Raw genomic sequence first — 10,286 nt, forward strand, 5'->3', positions numbered from 1 at the left:
GATGTTATTATCCTTCTTAGCATGTCTTCATTTAGGTATGTGAATGCTGTTCTCATATTTGCAAGCAGTGTATACATGTTCCGTACCTTCTCGCTGATGTGGTCAGCCGGAGATAGTCTGTTATTGATAATCACACCTAGGTCTTTCTCTATTTCTGATGTGTATAGGGTTTTATTTCCTAACGTATAATCCCAATCAGGTCTTTTTCCACTTTTACCAAACTTGATCACATGACACTTGTCCACATTGAATTCCATTTGCCATGTACTACTCCATTCATGAAGTATATTTAATTCTTCTTGTAGCTTTTTACAAGAGTCCGTGTTAGTAATTCTCCTTTGTATTTTTGCATCATCTGCAAACATATGCAGATAGCTCTCATTTCCAGTGTTACTGTTTATATCATTTATATACACTAAAAACATGATTGGTGCCAGCACTGAACCCTGTGGTACTCCACTAGTCACTTCTTTCCATGATGAGTAGTTTCCTCTTAGTACTGTTCTCATTTCTCTTTTTATGAGAAAGTCTTGCATCCAACAAAACAGTTTGCCTCGAATTCCTCCTTGATGGTACAGTTTCCATAAAAGTCTTTGGTGTGGTACTGTGTCAAAAGCTTTCTTGAAATCTAAATAGATACTGTCCACCCATCCTTCCCTTTCCTGTATTGTGTTTGTTACTGTGTGTGTGTGTGTGTGTGTGTGTGTGTTCTTACCTAATTGTTCTTACCTAATTGTATCTTTACAGGAATGAGTCAAGCTCGTACTGTCCCGTGTCTTAAACCATATTTATCATACATATCCTTAAATCTGTGAATTGTTTTGGCACACACTATTTCATTCGGTAGTGCATTCCATTGATCAATTGCTCTGTTTGGGAAACTGAATTTCCTTACGTCTTTATCACCTCTCTTCTTATGCAGTTTTTTGCAGTGTCCTCTTGCTGATGCCTCTCCATATGTTAAGTAATCATTTATGTCTATTTTCTCCTTTCCTGATATGCATTTATATAGCATTATCATGTCACCTCTTTTCCTTCTCTCCAGTAGTGTTGGTAGATTCATTTTATTTAGTCTTTCTTCGTAGCTTAGGTCCCTTAAGCTTGGTATCCATCTTGAAGCGGCCCTTTGAACTTTTTCAATCTTGTCTATGTGCTTTTCGAGATGAGGACTCCAGACTACTGATGCATATTCCAGGGTTGGTCTAATGAATGATGTTATTATCCTTCTTAGCATGTCTTCATTTATGTATGTGAATGCTATTCTCATATTTGCAAGCAGTGTATACATGTTCCGTACCTTCTCGCTGATGTGGTCAGCCGGAGATAGTCTGTTATTGATAATCACACCTAGGTCTTTCTCTCTTTCTGATGTATATAGGGTTTTATTTCCTAACTTATAATCCCAATCAGGTCTTTTTCCACTTTTACCAAACTTGATTACATGACACTTGTCCACATTGAATTCCATTTGCCATGTACTACTCCATTCATGAAGTTTATTTAATTCTTCCTGTAGCTCTTTACAAGAGTCTGTGTTAGTAATTCTCCTTTGTATTTTTGCATCATCTGCAAACATAATCAGATAGCTCTCATTTCCAGTGTTACTGTTTATATCATTTATATACACTAAAAACATGATTGGTGCCAGCACTGAACCCTGTGGTACTCCACTAGTCACTTCTTTCCATGATGAGTAGTTTCCTCTTAGTACTGTCCTCATTTCTCTTTTTATGAGAAAGTCTTGCATCCAACAAAACAGTTTGCCTCGAATTCCTCCTTGATGGTACAGTTTCCATAAGAGTCTTTGGTGTGGTAATGTGTCAAAAGCTTTCTTGAAATCTAAATAGATACTGTCCACCCATCCTTCCCGTTCCTGTATTGTGTTTGTTACTCTGTGTGTGTGTGTGTGTGTGTGTGTGTGTGTGTGTGAGAGTGTGTATGTCTGTATGAATGTATACAGAGAGGTCTCGGGCTCGATTCTAAGCTTGGATGACAAACACTATCCACATGTACATACATGAAGTGTTTATTTTTTCCAAAACACACACACACAATATATATATATATATATATATATATATATATGCATCCTGGTAACATATGGGTATGTTGCAACTTTTTGTCGCTCTCAGTCCCAACAACATACCCATAAGTTTTGCAACTGCGAGGTCTGTCATTTGCACATTTTTCAAATTTTGCGCATGATTTTTGGTACATATACGCAGGACACCTTCCTCTACCCACTACCAGACGGCAACACTTTCTTACCCCACATGACTCCCCTCGCCTCACCAGCACACCTTTGTCTCGGCAACTCACCTGTTAGCAGTGACCTGGCCTGTAAAAACATGTCGTGCCATGATACGAAATTCAAGGTGTGAGTGATTCCCCAATTGATGATGATGTGGAGGACAAAGATTATGTGGAGGCAGAGGAAGAAATGAGCTGAAGTGATGAAGAGGTAACGTCGCCAAGGAAGGTGCGGTATGTTGATGTGCTCAATGAGTGAAACAACGCTTATATTGCCTAAATTATTGTGTGAAAACCAATATATTCTTGTACTACATATAAATTCGCACCAAATGAACAGATATCTACCTATTCTGAGTGGTTTGCACTAGTTACCACTACCATAGAGAATGCGACAGCTGCAGCGCGGCTCCAGAGAAAACAGTGCCATGTGTTTAATTAAAGAGTCTCGTGTACAGCCCATTTCTAAGCTCAGGTGAGCACTTTTTCTGTGATTTGCCATTGTTTCTCACAAAAGCAGAGGTTTAAGCAAAAAAAAAAAAAAAAAAATCCACCGGGATTGTTTATATATATATATATATATATATATATATATATATATATATATGTATCTATATATATTTATATATATATATATATATATATATATATATATATATATATATATATATATGTATCTATATATATATATATATATATATATATATAATATATATATATATATATATATATATATATATATATATACTAGTAGAATGGGGGGGACTGGCAATCGATTCACAGTGGATCATGCTTAGGTGTGACCTCACGGTTTGGGGCGGTTTCCTCTATTATTTTTTTAGAAGGTCAAGTAACATTGCCTTCTCATGCGTCAGAGGTCCGGGTGAAAAAGTTTCATATTAATGTAATAAAATTTCCGTATGAGAATTCCGATTTATATCATAATGCAAGGGACGCAAAAGATTTGGAAAATGAAACTGAGCTTCTGGAGTTTCAATAAAAATGCTTTAAAGTGGATATAATCCACTCGTGTCAGTAAAATGAAGATGTAAGGTAGCTAACCTAGTACTTACCAGTGTTCCACCCTCTCCATCCTAGTGCAAAGAAGAAGAATGAAAGACTTTTCAGTGATCATAACAACTTTTACCCTCACTACATAACGACATTCACGTTACCTTCACTGCTACATCAGTACTGTACACTACCTTCCCATAACCAGTGTAACACATGTCAATAGTCTTCTGTCAGTCCATCATGTAAGAAACCTAATAATAAATGTATGCAGGAACTTGCAGAGCAGCTTGCTACATACGCTTACAGCATTCTTATCACTGGAAATGCTGTTCGTAAGTTACAAATATTAAAGTCTAACGAGATCACGGGACCAACAGATATGCATAATGAAACGTTAGTTTGTGCCATGTAAGCACCAGATGTATCCAGAAAAACTGGTGACTTCTTTTAACCCGCCCCATCCCGACGTTTTCTGGGCAGTGGTACGCCCCAGTCCCAACATTTTTGGACCTTTTTTTTTTTTTTTGCTCAAACATCCGCTTTTGGTGAGAAACATCGAAAATTCATAGAGAAATCGCTCACCTGAGGTTTAAAATACTCGATCTAGGTACGAGTACCTCCTTACCTGACTGGGTTTTCTAACAGGCTGGCACCAAAGAAAACGAGTTCTATGGGAGGGTAACTATTTTATCCACTCATAAACAGTATTTATTTATTTACTTGGTACGAATTTATATGTAGTACAAGAGTATATTGGTTTTCAAACAGTAATATAGGCATTATAAGCATTGTTTCACTCACTAACTCATCACCATTCATGACCTTTTTTTCGCACATTACCTGATCATTTCTGACTGTTTCTTTCTCTAATGCTATGTAAACTTTGTCCTCCACATTATCATCGTTTGGGGAATCACTCTGGCCCTGAATATCTTTATTGGCCAGGTCACTGGTAACAGGAGAATTGCCGAGACAATGGCATGCATGGGGGGGGGAGAGGTTATGCGGTGTAAGGCATTGTCCGTGCTTGGCATTTTGTAGAGGAATAGAGGAAGGTGTCCCGTGTATACGTGCCAAAAATCGCGAGGCCAAAAATCACTCGCGAAATAACTAGTGAAAACTGAAAATTATGCAAATTAGGGACCTTGCAATGTTGCCGCGTTAATTCACGTCTCCGGGATATGAGTGCACATCATGTGAGGACGTCAATTCACGTCTCCGTGACGCGGCGGGTTAATTAACTCTCCCACTCGTCTGCTCAGTAAACATGAAGAAAATGGGTTGATATATCATATATATATATATATATATATATATATATATATATATATATATATACCAACTGGCAACTTTCCAGTTTAGCGAGGTCTTTCCACTACACTTTCGCTACGTACATCTTGTCTGGCTACTTTCCACATTTTCCACCTACTACGCTTCTTAATGCTTATGTGTTTCATATCCTCATACACGTATAAACTACTTACTTCTGAGAAGTATGCTTCACTGACTGACACCTAGTGATGGCACATGGTTCGTCAATTTTCTGGCATTGATGCCACTTTGTTTTTTCTTTTTCTTTTAATTATGGGATTCAGTAAACTTTATCCTCCTCCTCCTCCTCCTCCTCCTCATTATGATCATCATCATCATCACTCCCCTGGGGAATGAATGCCTCTCCCATGTTTTCCACTCCGCTATAGGATGTTAGTCTGTTCCATCCTGTCCAAGCAATTATTCAGATTTTATCTCTGCACCTTGTTGTCGTCTGTCTGTTCCTTTTCCTTCATCTCTAGGTTGCCACTCAGTTACCCAGGGTGTTCATCTGTTATCTGTTCTACGAATGTCGTGACCTGCTTACATTTATTCATGCTTTACTTGTAGTCTGAGTGATTATATCCTATACTGCGTCGATTTCCTTATCCAAGATGATCTGTTTTTATCTATCCATGTAAAACCTAACATGTTTCTTTGAACAGTTCATGTAGCACTCCTGAGTTTACATTTCAGCTATTTTCTTCATCTCTTCTGACTGCCATGGGCTGAACATGTCAGGTAACCACTGCTTTCAGCTTAATATTCTTGGCCAAGTCCATTTTAAGACTCTCCTAGTTTTGTCAGCCATATTGCAATTCCACCGGCTTCCTCTCTCCCACTGTCCACCTTCTTCTCATCTGCTACTATTGCGTCCAAGTCTGGCCATAGCAACCTCCTCCTTTCCCCTCTCTGCACACTAATTGTCGCCCCTCATCCCATTCCTGTCCTGCCGCGCCACCCTTGTCGTAGGAGAGGTGTGATTGTGTGGTCATGGTACTGACCTGGTTATCCTTATAACGTTGTTTCGATCCACGAACCTAAATGGGAAGACATGATTAAATGAAGGTGATGTAGGAATATACTGAACGGATAAGGAGACAAGAGATGTGGCTCTGGTCATGATGTTGAGATAATAATCCTTATACCGCTGGTTCGATCCCCAGCCATCACTGGGAGGACAATGTTAAGAGGAGGTGAAACAGAGAAAAAAGGGGAAGAACAATACTGAATGGAAATGAAAGTAAATAAGAGGGGTGACTCTGTGGTCATGATGTTGTGCTGGTAATCCTGGCATCAATGATTCGATCTCCGGCTAACAGTGGCAAAACAAGGTTAAGAGGAGGTGATGCGGAAATGAAAAGGAACAGGTATATGAAATTAGACACAGCGAACGCACTTATGCAGAACGCTATACTTTTTCACTTTATCTTGGCAGTAATTTGCTGTCTTTCTGACTTGAATGCTGAATTGTAAACAAGAGATTAACACAAGGATATGGTGGTAATTAAGAAGAGGTGAAATGGAAAGCGCTCCGCAGTATTGTCTTATTCTTTCAGTGAGCCACGACTAAGGGAAATAAATTACGGAACATTATGGTGAGGATGATGATGAAACGTTATGATTGTGATTTAACTAGAAAGACATTTATCTATGGCTGCTATCTCGAAACAATTTCTAGTCACCTCCGAAGATACATTTTCCCGCTAGAGGGGTTGGATATAGCCTTGTTAAATCCTTACATTACAATGTTGCTCTCCTAAGATGAGTAAAAGTCTGGCAGTGACAAGTGACAGGAAAAAAAAAAAAAAAAGACGTCAACGTATTCTCAGGTTATTTTGTGTAACATCGAAATGAATGGATCATATTCTGATTATACTTTGTTTCCGCAGGAATGACAAACTTTTAGATTACCAACCTCTGCGTGACTATATTTTTTCAGCATAAAAAGATAACTGACGCTCATTTCTATTACAAACTCCTGTTAGGCTAGTCAGTCCGTCTTTCCATCTCTCTTCAACCCCCCGTCTCTTGTTTTTCTTTTCGCTGCCTTTCCCTCCCACCTTTCACTATTCCTTTTTGCAGTCCTATGCTTCTTTTCTATTATCCATTCTCTCTCTCTCGTTTTCCTCCCTACTCTTACTTTCCCCCTCACTACCCGTTTCTTCCCGTTCACTATGTTTCTCCTCTGGCTCCCTCTGGCTCTATGTTTTCGCATTATAGTTTCATCCCTCTCCAAGACCCACCCCAGTTTCAATCCTGCACATTCTCTTAACACCCTCGTGTTTTACAGCGGGATGGGTGTCCCTTCCTGTTCATTAAACCCCTCACGTCACTACCAGGACGCCCTTTTATTTATTTATTTATTTTTCTCGCCATTTCACTTTTTGCCTTACGGTAACAAGTCCTATTCTGTTCAGTAAGACGAGATACTCTTAATAATATTATTGTTATTAGCCTACTAGCAGACTGTGCGAGTTCTGCACTTAAAAAGCATCTGTAGTTTTAGTTGTAAAATGTGTATTGAATATATACTATATCAAATCCTTCCAGTTTTAGAAAACTGTCGTAAGTTAAATCAACTTGCATCCTAATAAGAATAAAGGCAAAAGCACGTAGGTATTCTTGCTATTTTACACTGCAGCTCTCAGAAATCGGTTTGATAATCGCCATGTAACACCATCGAAATTTACGAGATTTCTTGTGCATAATACACGAGTGAAATTCTTACCCTTCCCGCACTCTTTGACTGAAGTGGTCTGGCTGGCATGTCACTTCAGGCACTTGGGATCAGGGGAGATATGCCAATTATGATTCACTTTTACGAATTACGAGGCTGTTACTGTCACAATAACTCCTCCACTTCAGCTCTCTGGCCATGTGCAGAGAATGGAGACTGACCCACCGGCAATGGAATCATGTTCTCCTTGAGATAAGAGGTTCCTTTGCTCCTCATCCTTAAGCTGCATTCCTCGGTTTCCCTTTGACCAGTTAAATCTTTCTGACGTTAGGTAAGTCGTGTCCTTAGGTTGAAGAGTTAGTGATAAGCTTTGGCCTATCTTGCCTTTTTTCAAGAAATATTGAGTTTCACCAACACTGGTTCCTTCTCATATTACTGGATGTGTAACGTTCAACTTTTTTGTTATATTCTCGTGCGGCTTCTCTCTCTCTCTCTCTCTCTCTCTCTCTCTCTCTCTCTCTCTCTCTCTCTCTCTCTCTCTCTCTCTCTCTCTCTCTCTCCCCATTCTTCGAACCCCTCCACCACTGCATCATCGTCTCTGTGAAATATTCAGTCCCTCTCACTCCTTCTTAATCTAACATTGTCAGTCTATATTTTATGATATCTCGTACCAATTGTCATCGAAACTCACTGTTTCTTCTTTTCATATATTGTAGCGTAATATATCATTATATGCAGGTAATAATGTACTTGTCATTTATCGCCTCTCCCTTTTATCATTTTATCACTGCAGTTTTATATTTCAGTTTTATACATGATGCCCACGACGTGCTACTGTTTTTACAAGAAAACTTTCATGTAAACGGCATAAGATAATTATTTGAAGACATTTATGGGCATTAACTTCTAAATCCTTCAGGGCAGAACGGTTACCAAGTACATTTAAGTTATGACCCTTTCCCAGTCACTCTTTTCGTCACTGCAACTTTATTTCATCAAAGTTTCCTCTCATACTCTCTCTGTGTTGTCATTTCCCCCCAGTTTTCCTTTACGTGGTGCAGACATTGTTCTATCAGCTTAACTTAATATCTATCTGCATTTAGGGTGACCGGTTTATAATACAGGTTCGTGTGCTTACTGCCTTCATTTTACTGCTAATTGAATTCCTATGTGTGAAAACTATATTCTAATTTTATGTGCAGCTTACTTTATTTCTTGTCTTATCACTTTGTTTACTATCTCTCACTTTCCACCCATCGTCATCCCAGTCTGACCTGATTACTCTCTTTTGCCTAAAATGCCCTTTATTCCTTACCTTAAGCAGTATGAACTCTATGTGACTCAAGCCATCCAACTGTCAAGATTCCCTTGCTTATATAACACTCATTTTAGCAGGTTGTACTCCTCCTATCCTGCCCCATCACTCACCACTCTCCATGTTCTTCATGCAATTGTTTTTTTCTTTATCCCATCAAATAATATTCATTGTTTAAACACCTTCCCACAGATAGTGCCTGCCTTCACAGAGTATACTACTCCCATCCTGACCCAAACCCACCAACATACATCCTTGGTTGCCAACCTCATTGAATTCTGCCCCTATCCTCCTTCATTTAATTGGAAGAAATTTATATTATTTATTATTCTTTACCCATTACTCCTTCCATAACTTACCGATGACTCCGTTGACTTCTTTTCTCTCTTACCCAACCTTATGTACTCACCCTCCTTACCTACACTTTGATGTTCATGGACAGAGATTTAACCTGCTGCGTCCTTTTTCGGAGGGCATACTCTGTTTCATCCCACCCAATACCTTCTCAGCACGCCCAGTTCACTTTTTTCCGTCGTTTTTTCACAGAGAATACTCCCTCCCCTATGTCCCACCACTAACTATCCTCTCAACCTGCCCTGCCAACTCTTACCTTTATATCCTGCCCCTATCATAAAAAACATTATATATATAAACTTCGATATACCTGTACTTCAATATCTAAGACAGCAGAGTTTTTGTGCGTGAATTCACAAGCTTGATCCCCTCACTATTGCCATCCCACCCATTCCCTCCCCTCTTCATTCCTTCGCTCACCCTCATCCTTATCCTTCACCTACCTCTATCCGGGACGCATAGTGCTGAGCAAAGTTTTCTATGATTTCCCACTGCCTTCGTGGACTCACATAATAGTATGATGTCGCGAATTTGTGACACGTCGTAAAAAAAAAAATCATTGTTTAATCTTAAAAGCAAGCATAATGCCAAGGCTTAGTTATCAATAAAACCAACATGTAATAAGCGTTCAGACTCAAAGTGTGGAACGTGCTCGAGAGAGCGAGAGAGCAAGTCAGACAGTGCTGAATTTTGTGTCATGTGGCCCCATCATCTTCCTCTGATTTCCTGACCAGAAAATACTAAAAAAAGTTATTTGATTACACCAAAAATATTCCCTCACACTTCCTAAAACCAATACACCACTCGTATTAATTTTAGGTCTAGGGCTTTGGACCTAGCAGGTTGATAATGACTGCTTTTTGCTCACTCACAAGATTACTCTCACCAAATCTCTCGGTGCGTCCCAATTCGACCCAGAAATCAGAAATTCAGAGTCTTTTTCGTCGATCTGGGTACTGTATTAGTTTGACTCGGATTCAGTCAAAAAATTTCCAATTAAAAAAAAAAAAAGCTAAACAGAAGATATAATTTGTTTTGAAAAAGCAAAACCTGCCAGGTTGGTCTCAGCAATCGTCGGAAAATACTGCTGCTCTACTCAAGCAACCTTAGGCCGTTACTTCTTGCGCAGCCGGCTGTTATACTAATCTGCCTCCTAAAAAATCGTTTCTTAGATTTACGGAAAAACTATTGGGAATTACGGGTTGTCTATGAAATGAAAATAATTGAGGATTGTTATGCGATTTCCAAATTGGTGTCTATCGTTTTGTAACTTCAAATTTGGCTGAGCTATCCAAAAATGTTCGCTTCTGTACTACAGTTTTCCTCCCGATACGTGCCCCCATTTCTTGCTGATGCGATGAA

This window comes from Coenobita brevimanus, chromosome 30 (genome assembly GCF_032717465.1).
Source record: "Coenobita brevimanus isolate Jiangsu-jjx chromosome 30, ASM3271746v2, whole genome shotgun sequence".
Classification (NCBI taxonomy): domain Eukaryota; kingdom Metazoa; phylum Arthropoda; class Malacostraca; order Decapoda; family Coenobitidae; genus Coenobita; species Coenobita brevimanus.